This window comes from Gymnoscopelus microlampas (genome assembly GCF_963454915.1).
Source record: "Gymnoscopelus microlampas genome assembly, chromosome: 7".
NCBI classification, from domain to species: Eukaryota; Metazoa; Chordata; class Actinopteri; order Myctophiformes; family Myctophidae; genus Gymnoscopelus; species Gymnoscopelus microlampas.
The window spans coordinates 1,789,348-1,806,241 of record NC_139944.1 but is presented as its reverse complement, the minus strand read 5'-3'; positions in this window follow the sequence as shown (position 1 = coordinate 1,806,241).

The following is a 16,894-nucleotide window of genomic DNA, read 5'->3' as shown; positions in this document are numbered from 1 at the left end:
ATTTGAACCCACAATCCCTGGCTTAGGAGGCAAGCGCCTTATCCATTAGGCCACTGGGGCTAGATACCTCAGAAAGCCACCGTTACGTAATAGCCACCTAGGCTGAATGCATAGAAATGAATGAACAGAAAGCACTGGCAGTGGTGGGATTTGAACCCACGCCTCCATAGAGACTGGAGCCTAAATCCAGAGCCTTAGACCACTCGGCCACACTACCACACAAGAGCACATTTTGTGTCTCATTCATCTTCATGTCTATTTCACAAAGGCGAGTCGTTGTTGTTTTCTGACTACTTACAGCGGAAAACGTGTGGAAATACAGTGGACAATAGTGGACAGAATTACAGCTAAGTACGTGCAAGCACTGTTCTCTTCAGAAACTACATTGCGTGGGATTTGCCAGCATGATGAAATCGGCATGATGCCAAGACAGCAGGTTGATGTGACGACGAAGCGTTAAAAGGAGGAAGCAGTCGTTGGACAACAGGCTTAGCAGAGGATGGTTTCGATCCATCGACCTCTGGGTTATGGGCCCAGCACGCTTCCGCTGCGCCACTCTGCTTTACATTCACTGAATGGGATTTGAAGACACGTATCCATTAGGCCACGGGTACTATGTAACACAGATGACTACAGTCACCGAATATGCACCTATAGGTTGAATATTTAGAAATGATTTAGCATACACTGTTGGCACTGGTATTTGAGGCCACAACTCCATAAAGACCTGAGCCTAAATGCAGCGCCTTAGACTGCTCACCCACACACCCCCATTTTGTGTCCATTGATCATCATGTTTGATTGACAAAGGAGCATTTTCTTTCAAACTGACATAGAAACTATATTGTGTGGGATTTGCCATCAATCGGGACACATCATGAAATCGGCACGATTTCAAAACAGCAGGTTGATGTTGTGATGAGTAAGTGCTGAAATCAGGAAAAAATAAAATTGACATTACAGATAGCAGAGGATGGTTTCGATCCATCGACCTCTGGGTTATGGGCCCAGCACGCTCCCGCTGCGCCACTCTGCTCTGAGTTATGCAGGACGGAAATTGAATCCACAATCTCTAGATTAAGACATTATGCACAATGCATATAATTCATGTACAGATAGAATGCATTGTATAGTCAAGGAAAAGCTGAACTTAGACCTCCATTACAAGCAAATTGGTGAATCTTCAGAGATCAGTGACTAGCTCTCAGGCATCTGCAGAAGACACAGGCGTGTGAAAGCAAGGTTTGTAAACACATGTTTGTGGCAGTGGTGGGATTTGAACCCACGCCTCCAGAGAGACTGGAGCCTTAATCCAGCGCCTTAGACCACTCGGCCACACTACCTGTGTATGTTGTATATGGCTGATGCCTACTTGTTGCTCTTAACCTGAAGCAGGCGTAAAGATCAAAGTGGACATGTCCACAAGTGAGGAAATATGACATACCCAGAGTCAACGCGTTGTCTTGGAGTGTACAGCAGCTGTGTCTTTTCTCAAAATCAACACTAAAAATGGATAGTGTGATCAGAAGGAAACAGTTGGTAGACAATATGCTTAGCAGTGGAAGATCTTGATGGCAGAGTTCGATTCTATTTAGAAGGAACAGTTGGAGGACCACAGGCTTAGCAGAGGATGGATTCAGTCCATGGCCCTCTGGGTTAAGGGTGCAGCATGCTGAGATACATCCCAGATGGGATTTGAACCCACAATCCCTGGCTTAGGAGGCAAGCGCCTTATCCATTAGGCCACTGGGGCTAGATACCTCGGAAAGCCACCGTTACGTAATAGCCACCTAGGCTGAATGCATAGAAATGAATGAACAGAAAGCACTGGCAGTGGTGGGATTTGAACCCACGCCTCCATAGAGACTGGAGCCTAAATCCAGAGCCTTAGACCACTCGGCCACACTACCACACAAGAGCACATTTTGTGTCTCATTCATCTTCATGTCTATTTCACAAAGGCGAGTCGTTGTTGTTTTCTGACTACTTACAGCGGAAAACGTGTGGAAATACAGTGGACAATAGTGGACAGAATTACAGCTAAGTACGTGCAAGCACTGTTCTCTTCAGAAACTACATTGCGTGGGATTTGCCAGCATGATGAAATCGGCATGATGCCAAGACAGCAGGTTGATGTGACGACGAAGCGTTAAAAGGAGGAAGCAGTCGTTGGACAACAGGCTTAGCAGAGGATGGTTTCGATCCATCGACCTCTGGGTTATGGGCCCAGCACGCGTCCGCTGCGCCACTCTGCTTTACATTCACTGAATGGGATTTGAAGACACGTATCCATTAGGCCACTGGTACTATGTAACACAGATGACTACAGTCACCGAATATGCACCTATAGGTTGAATATTGAGAAATGATTTAGCATACACTGTTGGCACTGGTATTTGAGGCCACAACTCCATAAAGACCTGAGCCTAAATGCAGCGCCTTAGACTGCTCACCCACACACCCCCATTTTGTGTCCATTGATCATCATGTTTGATTGACAAAGGAGCATTTTCTTTCAAACTGACATAGAAACTATATTGTGTGGGATTTGCCATCAATCGGGACACATCATGAAATCGGCACGATTTCAAAACAGCAGGTTGATGTTGTGATGAGTAAGTGCTGAAATCAGGAAAAAATAAAATTGACATTACAGATAGCAGAGGATGGTTTCGATCCATCGACCTCTGGGTTATGGGCCCAGCACGCTCCCGCTGCGCCACTCTGCTCTGAGTTATGCAGGACGGAAATTGAATCCACAATCTCTAGATTAAGACATTATGCACAATGCATATAATTCATGTACAGATAGAATGCATTGTATAGTCAAGGAAAAGCTGAACTTAGACCTCCATTACAAGCAAATTGGTGAATCTTCAGAGATCAGTGACTAGCTCTCAGGCATCTGCAGAAGACACAGGCGTGTGAAAGCAAGGTTTGTAAACACATGTTTGTGACAGTGGTGGGATTTGAACCCACGCCTCCAGAGAGACTGGAGCCTTAATCCAGCGCCTTAGACCACTCGGCCACACTACCTGTGTATGTTGTATATGGCTGATGCCTACTTGTTGCTCTTAACCTGAAGCAGGCGTAAAGATCAAAGTGGACATGTCCACAAGTGAGGAAATATGACATACCCAGAGTCAACGCGTTGTCTTGGAGTGTACAGCAGCTGTGTCTTTTCTCAAAATCAACACTAAAAAAAAAATGGATAGTGTGATCAGAAGGAAACAGTTGGTAGACAATATGCTTAGCAGTGGAAGATCTTGATGGCAGAGTTCGATTCTATTTAGAAGGAGGACCACAGGCTTAGCAGAGGATGGATTCAGTCCATGGCCCTCTGGGTTAAGGGTGCAGCATGCTGAGATACATCCCAGATGGGATTTGAACCCACAATCCCTGGCTTAGGAGGCAAGCGCCTTATCCATTAGGCCACTGGGGCTAGATACCTCAGAAAGCCACCGTTACGTAATAGCCACCTAGGCTGAATGCATAGAAATGAATGAACAGAAAGCACTGGCAGTGGTGGGATTTGAACCCACGCCTCCATAGAGACTGGAGCCTAAATCCAGAGCCTTAGACCACTCGGCCACACTACCACACAAGAGCACATTTTGTGTCTCATTCATCTTCATGTCTATTTCACAAAGGCGAGTCGTTGTTGTTTTCTGACTACTTACAGCGGAAAACGTGTGGAAATACAGTGGACAATAGTGGACAGAATTACAGCTAAGTACGTGCAAGCACTGTTCTCTTCAGAAACTACATTGCGTGGGATTTGCCAGCATGATGAAATCGGCATGATGCCAAGACAGCAGGTTGATGTGACGACGAAGCGTTAAAAGGAGGAAGCAGTCGTTGGACAACAGGCTTAGCAGAGGATGGTTTCGATCCATCGACCTCTGGGTTATGGGCCCAGCACGCTTCCGCTGCGCCACTCTGCTTTACATTCACTGAATGGGATTTGAAGACACGTATCCATTAGGCCACGGGTACTATGTAACACAGATGACTACAGTCACCGAATATGCACCTATAGGTTGAATATTTAGAAATGATTTAGCATACACTGTTGGCACTGGTATTTGAGGCCACAACTCCATAAAGACCTGAGCCTAAATGCAGCGCCTTAGACTGCTCACCCACACACCCCCATTTTGTGTCCATTGATCATCATGTTTGATTGACAAAGGAGCATTTTCTTTCAAACTGACATAGAAACTATATTGTGTGGGATTTGCCATCAATCGGGACACATCATGAAATCGGCACGATTTCAAAACAGCAGGTTGATGTTGTGATGAGTAAGTGCTGAAATCAGGAAAAAATAAAATTGACATTACAGATAGCAGAGGATGGTTTCGATCCATCGACCTCTGGGTTATGGGCCCAGCACGCTCCCGCTGCGCCACTCTGCTCTGAGTTATGCAGGACGGAAATTGAATCCACAATCTCTAGATTAAGACATTATGCACAATGCATATAATTCATGTACAGATAGAATGCATTGTATAGTCAAGGAAAAGCTGAACTTAGACCTCCATTACAAGCAAATTGGTGAATCTTCAGAGATCAGTGACTAGCTCTCAGGCATCTGCAGAAGACACAGGCGTGTGAAAGCAAGGTTTGTAAACACATGTTTGTGGCAGTGGTGGGATTTGAACCCACGCCTCCAGAGAGACTGGAGCCTTAATCCAGCGCCTTAGACCACTCGGCCACACTACCTGTGTATGTTGTATATGGCTGATGCCTACTTGTTGCTCTTAACCTGAAGCAGGCGTACAGATCAAAGTGGACATGTCCACAAGTGAGGAAATATGACATACCCAGAGTCAACGCGTTGTCTTGGAGTGTACAGCAGCTGTGTCTTTTCTCAAAATCAACACTAAAAAAAAAATGGATAGTGTAATCAGAAGGAAACAGTTGGTAGACAATATGCTTAGCAGTGGAAGATCTTGATGGCAGAGTTCGATTCTATTTAGAAGGAACAGTTGGAGGACCACAGGCTTAGCAGAGGATGGATTCAGTCCATGGCCCTCTGGGTTAAGGGTGCAGCATGCTGAGATACATCCCAGATGGGATTTGAACCCACAATCCCTGGCTTAGGAGGCAAGCGCCTTATCCATTAGGCCACTGGGGCTAGATACCTCAGAAAGCCACCGTTACGTAATAGCCACCTAGGCTGAATGCATAGAAATGAATGAACAGAAAGCACTGGCAGTGGTGGGATTTGAACCCACGCCTCCATAGAGACTGGAGCCTAAATCCAGCGCCTTAGACCACTCGGCCACACTACCACACAAGAGCACATTTTGTGTCTCATTCATCTTCATGTCTATTTCACAAAGGCGAGTCGTTGTTGTTTTCTGACTACTTACAGCGGAAAACGTGTGGAAATACAGTGGACAATAGTGGACAGAATTACAGCTAAGTACGTGCAAGCACTGTTCTCTTCAGAAACTACATTGCGTGGGATTTGCCAGCATGATGAAATCGGCATGATGCCAAGACAGCAGGTTGATGTGACGACGAAGCGTTAAAAGGAGGAAGCAGTCGTTGGACAACAGGCTTAGCAGAGGATGGTTTCGATCCATCGACCTCTGGGTTATGGGCCCAGCACGCTTCCGCTGCGCCACTCTGCTTTACATTCACTGAATGGGATTTGAAGACACGTATCCATTAGGCCACTGGTACTATGTAACACAGATGACTACAGTCACCGAATATGCACCTATAGGTTGAATATTTAGAAATGATTTAGCATACACTGTTGGCACTGGTATTTGAGGCCACAACTCCATAAAGACCTGAGCCTAAATGCAGCGCCTTAGACTGCTCACCCACACACCCCCATTTTGTCTCCATTGATCATCATGTTTGATTGACAAAGGAGCATTTTCTTTCAAACTGACATAGAAACTATATTGTGTGGGATTTGCCATCAATCGGGACACATCATGAAATCGGCACGATTTCAAAACAGCAGGTTGATGTTGTGATGAGTAAGTGCTGAAATCAGGAAAAAATAAAATTGACATTACAGATAGCAGAGGATGGTTTCGATCCATCGACCTCTGGGTTATGGGCCCAGCACGCTCCCGCTGCGCCACTCTGCTCTGAGTTATGCAGGACGGAAATTGAATCCACAATCTCTAGATTAAGACATTATGCACAATGCATATAATTCATGTACAGATAGAATGCATTGTATAGTCAAGGAAAAGCTGAACTTAGACCTCCATTACAAGCAAATTGGTGAATCTTCAGAGATCAGTGACTAGCTCTCAGGCATCTGCAGAAGACACAGGCGTGTGAAAGCAAGGTTTGTAAACACATGTTTGTGGCAGTGGTGGGATTTGAACCCACGCCTCCAGAGAGACTGGAGCCTTAATCCAGCGCCTTAGACCACTCGGCCACACTACCTGTGTATGTTGTATATGGCTGATGCCTACTTGTTGCTCTTAACCTGAAGCAGGCGTAAAGATCAAAGTGGACATGTCCACAAGTGAGGAAATATGACATACCCAGAGTCAACGCGTTGTCTTGGAGTGTACAGCAGCTGTGTCTTTTCTCAAAATCAACACTAAAAAAAAAATGGATAGTGTAATCAGAAGGAAACAGTTGGTAGACAATATGCTTAGCAGTGGAAGATCTTGATGGCAGAGTTCGATTCTATTTAGAAGGAACAGTTGGAGGACCACAGGCTTAGCAGAGGATGGATTCAGTCCATGGCCCTCTGGGTTAAGGGTGCAGCATGCTGAGATACATCCCAGATGGGATTTGAACCCACAATCCCTGGCTTAGGAGGCAAGCGCCTTATCCATTAGGCCACTGGGGCTAGATACCTCAGAAAGCCACCGTTACGTAATAGCCACCTAGGCTGAATGCATAGAAATGAATGAACAGAAAGCACTGGCAGTGGTGGGATTTGAACCCACGCCTCCATAGAGACTGGAGCCTAAATCCAGCGCCTTAGACCACTCGGCCACACTACCACACAAGAGCACATTTTGTGTCTCATTCATCTTCATGTCTATTTCACAAAGGCGAGTCGTTGTTGTTTTCTGACTACTTACAGCGGAAAACGTGTGGAAATACAGTGGACAATAGTGGACAGAATTACAGCTAAGTACGTGCAAGCACTGTTCTCTTCAGAAACTACATTGCGTGGGATTTGCCAGCATGATGAAATCGGCATGATGCCAAGACAGCAGGTTGATGTGACGACGAAGCGTTAAAAGGAGGAAGCAGTCGTTGGACAACAGGCTTAGCAGAGGATGGTTTCGATCCATCGACCTCTGGGTTATGGGCCCAGCACGCTTCCGCTGCGCCACTCTGCTTTACATTCACTGAATGGGATTTGAAGACACGTATCCATTAGGCCACTGGTACTATGTAACACAGATGACTACAGTCACCGAATATGCACCTATAGGTTGAATATTTAGAAATGATTTAGCATACACTGTTGGCACTGGTATTTGAGGCCACAACTCCATAAAGACCTGAGCCTAAATGCAGCGCCTTAGACTGCTCACCCACACACCCCCATTTTGTCTCCATTGATCATCATGTTTGATTGACAAAGGAGCATTTTCTTTCAAACTGACATAGAAACTATATTGTGTGGGATTTGCCATCAATCGGGACACATCATGAAATCGGCACGATTTCAAAACAGCAGGTTGATGTTGTGATGAGTAAGTGCTGAAATCAGGAAAAAATAAAATTGACATTACAGATAGCAGAGGATGGTTTCGATCCATCGACCTCTGGGTTATGGGCCCAGCACGCTCCCGCTGCGCCACTCTGCTCTGAGTTATGCAGGACGGAAATTGAATACACAATCTCTAGATTAAGACATTATGCACAATGCATATAATTCATGTACAGATAGAATGCATTGTATAGTCAAGGAAAAGCTGAACTTAGACCTCCATTACAAGCAAATTGGTGAATCTTCAGAGATCAGTGACTAGCTCTCAGGCATCTGCAGAAGACACAGGCGTGTGAAAGCAAGGTTTGTAAACACATGTTTGTGGCAGTGGTGGGATTTGAACCCACGCCTCCAGAGAGACTGGAGCCTTAATCCAGCGCCTTAGACCACTCGGCCACACTACCTGTGTATGTTGTATATGGCTGATGCCTACTTGTTGCTCTTAACCTGAAGCAGGCGTAAAGATCAAAGTGGACATGTCCACAAGTGAGGAAATATGACATACCCAGAGTCAACGCGTTGTCTTGGAGTGTACAGCAGCTGTGTCTTTTCTCAAAATCAACACTAAAAATGGATAGTGTGATCAGAAGGAAACAGTTGGTAGACAATATGCTTTGCAGTGGAAGATCTTGATGGCAGAGTTCGATTCTATTTAGAAGGAACAGTTGGAGGACCACAGGCTTAGCAGAGGATGGATTCAGTCCATGGCCCTCTGGGTTAAGGGTGCAGCATGCTGAGATACATCCCAGATGGGATTTGAACCCACAATCCCTGGCTTAGGAGGCAAGCGCCTTATCCATTAGGCCACTGGGGCTAGATAGCTCAGAAAGCCACCGTTACGTAATAGCCACCTAGGCTGAATGCATAGAAATGAATGAACAGAAAGCACTGGCAGTGGTGGGATTTGAACCCACGCCTCCATAGAGACTGGAGCCTAAATCCAGCGCCTTAGACCACTCGGCCACACTACCACACAAGAGCACATTTTGTGTCTCATTCATCTTCATGTCTATTTCACAAAGGCGAGTCGTTGTTGTTTTCTGACTACTTACAGCGGAAAACGTGTGGAAATACAGTGGACAATAGTGGACAGAATTACAGCTAAGTACGTGCAAGCACTGTTCTCTTCAGAAACTACATTGCGTGGGATTTGCCAGCATGATGAAATCGGCATGATGCCAAGACAGCAGGTTGATGTGACGACGAAGCGTTAAAAGGAGGAAGCAGTCGTTGGACAACAGGCTTAGCAGAGGATGGTTTCGATCCATCGACCTCTGGGTTATGGGCCCAGCACGCTTCCGCTGCGCCACTCTGCTTTACATTCACTGAATGGGATTTGAAGACACGTATCCATTAGGCCACTGGTACTATGTAACACAGATGACTACAGTCACCGAATATGCACCTATAGGTTGAATATTTAGAAATGATTTAGCATACACTGTTGGCACTGGTATTTGAGGCCACAACTCCAAAAAGACCTGAGCCTAAATGCAGCGCCTTAGACTGCTCACCCACACACCCCCATTTTGTCTCTATTGATCATCATGTTTGATTGACAAAGGAGCATTTTCTTTCAAACTGACATAGAAACTATATTGTGTGGGATTTGCCATCAATCGGGACACATCATGAAATCGGCACGATTTCAAAACAGCAGGTTGATGTTGTGATGAGTAAGTGCTGAAATCAGGAAAAAATAAAATTGACATTACAGATAGCAGAGGATGGTTTCGATCCATCGACCTCTGGGTTATGGGCCCAGCACGCTCCCGCTGCGCCACTCTGCTCTGAGTTATGCAGGACGGAAATTGAATCCACAATCTCTAGATTAAGACATTATGCACAATGCATATAATTCATGTACAGATAGAATGCATTGTATAGTCAAGGAAAAGCTGAACTTAGACCTCCATTACAAGCAAATTGGTGAATCTTCAGAGATCAGTGACTAGCTCTCAGGCATCTGCAGAAGACACAGGCGTGTGAAAGCAAGGTTTGTAAACACATGTTTGTGGCAGTGGTGGGATTTGAACCCACGCCTCCAGAGAGACTGGAGCCTTAATCCAGCGCCTTAGACCACTCGGCCACACTACCTGTGTATGTTGTATATGGCTGATGCCTACTTGTTGCTCTTAACCTGAAGCAGGCGTAAAGATCAAAGTGGACATGTCCACAAGTGAGGAAATATGACATACCCAGAGTCAACGCGTTGTCTTGGAGTGTACAGCAGCTGTGTCTTTTCTCAAAATCAACACTAAAAAAAAAATGGATAGTGTAATCAGAAGGAAACAGTTGGTAGACAATATGCTTAGCAGTGGAAGATCTTGATGGCAGAGTTCGATTCTATTTAGAAGGAACAGTTGGAGGACCACAGGCTTAGCAGAGGATGGATTCAGTCCATGGCCCTCTGGGTTAAGGGTGCAGCATGCTGAGATACATCCCAGATGGGATTTGAACCCACAATCCCTGGCTTAGGAGGCAAGCGCCTTATCCATTAGGCCACTGGGGCTAGATACCTCAGAAAGCCACCGTTACGTAATAGCCACCTAGGCTGAATGCATAGAAATGAATGAACAGAAAGCACTGGCAGTGGTGGGATTTGAACCCACGCCTCCATAGAGACTGGAGCCTAAATCCAGCGCCTTAGACCACTCGGCCACACTACCACACAAGAGCACATTTTGTGTCTCATTCATCTTCATGTCTATTTCACAAAGGCGAGTCGTTGTTGTTTTCTGACTACTTACAGCGGAAAACGTGTGGAAATACAGTGGACAATAGTGGACAGAATTACAGCTAAGTACGTGCAAGCACTGTTCTCTTCAGAAACTACATTGCGTGGGATTTGCCAGCATGATGAAATCGGCATGATGCCAAGACAGCAGGTTGATGTGACGACGAAGCGTTAAAAGGAGGAAGCAGTCGTTGGACAACAGGCTTAGCAGAGGATGGTTTCGATCCATCGACCTCTGGGTTATGGGCCCAGCACGCTTCCGCTGCGCCACTCTGCTTTACATTCACTGAATGGGATTTGAAGACACGTATCCATTAGGCCACTGGTACTATGTAACACAGATGACTACAGTCACCGAATATGCACCTATAGGTTGAATATTTAGAAATGATTTAGCATACACTGTTGGCACTGGTATTTGAGGCCACAACTCCATAAAGACCTGAGCCTAAATGCAGCGCCTTAGACTGCTCACCCACACACCCCCATTTTGTCTCCATTGATCATCATGTTTGATTGACAAAGGAGCATTTTCTTTCAAACTGACATAGAAACTATATTGTGTGGGATTTGCCATCAATCGGGACACATCATGAAATCGGCACGATTTCAAAACAGCAGGTTGATGTTGTGATGAGTAAGTGCTGAAATCAGGAAAAAATAAAATTGACATTACAGATAGCAGAGGATGGTTTCGATCCATCGACCTCTGGGTTATGGGCCCAGCACGCTCCCGCTGCGCCACTCTGCTCTGAGTTATGCAGGACGGAAATTGAATACACAATCTCTAGATTAAGACATTATGCACAATGCATATAATTCATGTACAGATAGAATGCATTGTATAGTCAAGGAAAAGCTGAACTTAGACCTCCATTACAAGCAAATTGGTGAATCTTCAGAGATCAGTGACTAGCTCTCAGGCATCTGCAGAAGACACAGGCGTGTGAAAGCAAGGTTTGTAAACACATGTTTGTGGCAGTGGTGGGATTTGAACCCACGCCTCCAGAGAGACTGGAGCCTTAATCCAGCGCCTTAGACCACTCGGCCACACTACCTGTGTATGTTGTATATGGCTGATGCCTACTTGTTGCTCTTAACCTGAAGCAGGCGTAAAGATCAAAGTGGACATGTCCACAAGTGAGGAAATATGACATACCCAGAGTCAACGCGTTGTCTTGGAGTGTACAGCAGCTGTGTCTTTTCTCAAAATCAACACTAAAAATGGATAGTGTGATCAGAAGGAAACAGTTGGTAGACAATATGCTTTGCAGTGGAAGATCTTGATGGCAGAGTTCGATTCTATTTAGAAGGAACAGTTGGAGGACCACAGGCTTAGCAGAGGATGGATTCAGTCCATGGCCCTCTGGGTTAAGGGTGCAGCATGCTGAGATACATCCCAAATGGGATTTGAACCCACAATCCCTGGCTTAGGAGGCAAGCGCCTTATCCATTAGGCCACTGGGGCTAGATAGCTCAGAAAGCCACCGTTACGTAATAGCCACCTAGGCTGAATGCATAGAAATGAATGAACAGAAAGCACTGGCAGTGGTGGGATTTGAACCCACGCCTCCATAGAGACTGGAGCCTAAATCCAGCGCCTTAGACCACTCGGCCACACTACCACACAAGAGCACATTTTGTGTCTCATTCATCTTCATGTCTATTTCACAAAGGCGAGTCGTTGTTGTTTTCTGACTACTTACAGCGGAAAACGTGTGGAAATACAGTGGACAATAGTGGACAGAATTACAGCTAAGTACGTGCAAGCACTGTTCTCTTCAGAAACTACATTGCGTGGGATTTGCCAGCATGATGAAATCGGCATGATGCCAAGACAGCAGGTTGATGTGACGACGAAGCGTTAAAAGGAGGAAGCAGTCGTTGGACAACAGGCTTAGCAGAGGATGGTTTCGATCCATCGACCTCTGGGTTATGGGCCCAGCACGCTTCCGCTGCGCCACTCTGCTTTACATTCACTGAATGGGATTTGAAGACACGTATCCATTAGGCCACTGGTACTATGTAACACAGATGACTACAGTCACCGAATATGCACCTATAGGTTGAATATTTAGAAATGATTTAGCATACACTGTTGGCACTGGTATTTGAGGCCACAACTCCAAAAAGACCTGAGCCTAAATGCAGCGCCTTAGACTGCTCACCCACACACCCCCATTTTGTCTCTATTGATCATCATGTTTGATTGACAAAGGAGCATTTTCTTTCAAACTGACATAGAAACTATATTGTGTGGGATTTGCCATCAATCGGGACACATCATGAAATCGGCACGATTTCAAAACAGCAGGTTGATGTTGTGATGAGTAAGTGCTGAAATCAGGAAAAAATAAAATTGACATTACAGATAGCAGAGGATGGTTTCGATCCATCGACCTCTGGGTTATGGGCCCAGCACGCTCCCGCTGCGCCACTCTGCTCTGAGTTATGCAGGACGGAAATTGAATCCACAATCTCTAGATTAAGACATTATGCACAATGCATATAATTCATGTACAGATAGAATGCATTGTATAGTCAAGGAAAAGCTGAACTTAGACCTCCATTACAAGCAAATTGGTGAATCTTCAGAGATCAGTGACTAGCTCTCAGGCATCTGCAGAAGACACAGGCGTGTGAAAGCAAGGTTTGTAAACACATGTTTGTGGCAGTGGTGGGATTTGAACCCACGCCTCCAGAGAGACTGGAGCCTTAATCCAGCGCCTTAGACCACTCGGCCACACTACCTGTGTATGTTGTATATGGCTGATGCCTACTTGTTGCTCTTAACCTGAAGCAGGCGTAAAGATCAAAGTGGACATGTCCACAAGTGAGGAAATATGACATACCCAGAGTCAACGCGTTGTCTTGGAGTGTACAGCAGCTGTGTCTTTTCTCAAAATCAACACTAAAAATGGATAGTGTGATCAGAAGGAAACAGTTGGTAGACAATATGCTTTGCAGTGGAAGATCTTGATGGCAGAGTTCGATTCTATTTAGAAGGAACAGTTGGAGGACCACAGGCTTAGCAGAGGATGGATTCAGTCCATGGCCCTCTGGGTTAAGGGTGCAGCATGCTGAGATACATCCCAGATGGGATTTGAACCCACAATCCCTGGCTTAGGAGGCAAGCGCCTTATCCATTAGGCCACTGGGGCTAGATACCTCAGAAAGCCACCGTTACGTAATAGCCACCTAGGCTGAATGCATAGAAATGAATGAACAGAAAGCACTGGCAGTGGTGGGATTTGAACCCACGCCTCCATAGAGACTGGAGCCTAAATCCAGCGCCTTAGACCACTCGGCCACACTACCACACAAGAGCACATTTTGTGTCTCATTCATCTTCATGTCTATTTCACAAAGGCGAGTCGTTGTTGTTTTCTGACTACTTACAGCGGAAAACGTGTGGAAATACAGTGGACAATAGTGGACAGAATTACAGCTAAGTACGTGCAAGCACTGTTCTCTTCAGAAACTACATTGCGTGGGATTTGCCAGCATGATGAAATCGGCATGATGCCAAGACAGCAGGTTGATGTGACGACGAAGCGTTAAAAGGAGGAAGCAGTCGTTGGACAACAGGCTTAGCAGAGGATGGTTTCGATCCATCGACCTCTGGGTTATGGGCCCAGCACGCTTCCGCTGCGCCACTCTGCTTTACATTCACTGAATGGGATTTGAAGACACGTATCCATTAGGCCACTGGTACTATGTAACACAGATGACTACAGTCACCGAATATGCACCTATAGGTTGAATATTTAGAAATGATTTAGCATACACTGTTGGCACTGGTATTTGAGGCCACAACTCCATAAAGACCTGAGCCTAAATGCAGCGCCTTAGACTGCTCACCCACACACCCCCATTTTGTCTCCATTGATCATCATGTTTGATTGACAAAGGAGCATTTTCTTTCAAACTGACATAGAAACTATATTGTGTGGGATTTGCCATCAATCGGGACACATCATGAAATCGGCACGATTTCAAAACAGCAGGTTGATGTTGTGATGAGTAAGTGCTGAAATCAGGAAAAAATAAAATTGACATTACAGATAGCAGAGGATGGTTTCGATCCATCGACCTCTGGGTTATGGGCCCAGCACGCTCCCGCTGCGCCACTCTGCTCTGAGTTATGCAGGACGGAAATTGAATACACAATCTCTAGATTAAGACATTATGCACAATGCATATAATTCATGTACAGATAGAATGCATTGTATAGTCAAGGAAAAGCTGAACTTAGACCTCCATTACAAGCAAATTGGTGAATCTTCAGAGATCAGTGACTAGCTCTCAGGCATCTGCAGAAGACACAGGCGTGTGAAAGCAAGGTTTGTAAACACATGTTTGTGGCAGTGGTGGGATTTGAACCCACGCCTCCAGAGAGACTGGAGCCTTAATCCAGCGCCTTAGACCACTCGGCCACACTACCTGTGTATGTTGTATATGGCTGATGCCTACTTGTTGCTCTTAACCTGAAGCAGGCGTAAAGATCAAAGTGGACATGTCCACAAGTGAGGAAATATGACATACCCAGAGTCAACGCGTTGTCTTGGAGTGTACAGCAGCTGTGTCTTTTCTCAAAATCAACACTAAAAATGGATAGTGTGATCAGAAGGAAACAGTTGGTAGACAATATGCTTTGCAGTGGAAGATCTTGATGGCAGAGTTCGATTCTATTTAGAAGGAACAGTTGGAGGACCACAGGCTTAGCAGAGGATGGATTCAGTCCATGGCCCTCTGGGTTAAGGGTGCAGCATGCTGAGATACATCCCAGATGGGATTTGAACCCACAATCCCTGGCTTAGGAGGCAAGCGCCTTATCCATTAGGCCACTGGGGCTAGATAGCTCAGAAAGCCACCGTTACGTAATAGCCACCTAGGCTGAATGCATAGAAATGAATGAACAGAAAGCACTGGCAGTGGTGGGATTTGAACCCACGCCTCCATAGAGACTGGAGCCTAAATCCAGCGCCTTAGACCACTCGGCCACACTACCACACAAGAGCACATTTTGTGTCTCATTCATCTTCATGTCTATTTCACAAAGGCGAGTCGTTGTTGTTTTCTGACTACTTACAGCGGAAAACGTGTGGAAATACAGTGGACAATAGTGGACAGAATTACAGCTAAGTACGTGCAAGCACTGTTCTCTTCAGAAACTACATTGCGTGGGATTTGCCAGCATGATGAAATCGGCATGATGCCAAGACAGCAGGTTGATGTGACGACGAAGCGTTAAAAGGAGGAAGCAGTCGTTGGACAACAGGCTTAGCAGAGGATGGTTTCGATCCATCGACCTCTGGGTTATGGGCCCAGCACGCTTCCGCTGCGCCACTCTGCTTTACATTCACTGAATGGGATTTGAAGACACGTATCCATTAGGCCACTGGTACTATGTAACACAGATGACTACAGTCACCGAATATGCACCTATAGGTTGAATATTTAGAAATGATTTAGCATACACTGTTGGCACTGGTATTTGAGGCCACAACTCCAAAAAGACCTGAGCCTAAATGCAGCGCCTTAGACTGCTCACCCACACACCCCCATTTTGTCTCTATTGATCATCATGTTTGATTGACAAAGGAGCATTTTCTTTCAAACTGACATAGAAACTATATTGTGTGGGATTTGCCATCAATCGGGACACATCATGAAATCGGCACGATTTCAAAACAGCAGGTTGATGTTGTGATGAGTAAGTGCTGAAATCAGGAAAAAATAAAATTGACATTACAGATAGCAGAGGATGGTTTCGATCCATCGACCTCTGGGTTATGGGCCCAGCACGCTCCCGCTGCGCCACTCTGCTCTGAGTTATGCAGGACGGAAATTGAATCCACAATCTCTAGATTAAGACATTATGCACAATGCATATAATTCATGTACAGATAGAATGCATTGTATAGTCAAGGAAAAGCTGAACTTAGACCTCCATTACAAGCAAATTGGTGAATCTTCAGAGATCAGTGACTAGCTCTCAGGCATCTGCAGAAGACACAGGCGTGTGAAAGCAAGGTTTGTAAACACATGTTTGTGGCAGTGGTGGGATTTGAACCCACGCCTCCAGAGAGACTGGAGCCTTAATCCAGCGCCTTAGACCACTCGGCCACACTACCTGTGTATGTTGTATATGGCTGATGCCTACTTGTTGCTCTTAACCTGAAGCAGGCGTAAAGATCAAAGTGGACATGTCCACAAGTGAGGAAATATGACATACCCAGAGTCAACGCGTTGTCTTGGAGTGTACAGCAGCTGTGTCTTTTCTCAAAATCAACACTAAAAAAAAAATGGATAGTGTAATCAGAAGGAAACAGTTGGTAGACAATATGCTTAGCAGTGGAAGATCTTGATGGCAGAGTTCGATTCTATTTAGAAGGAACAGTTGGAGGACCACAGGCTTAGCAGAGGATGGATTCAGT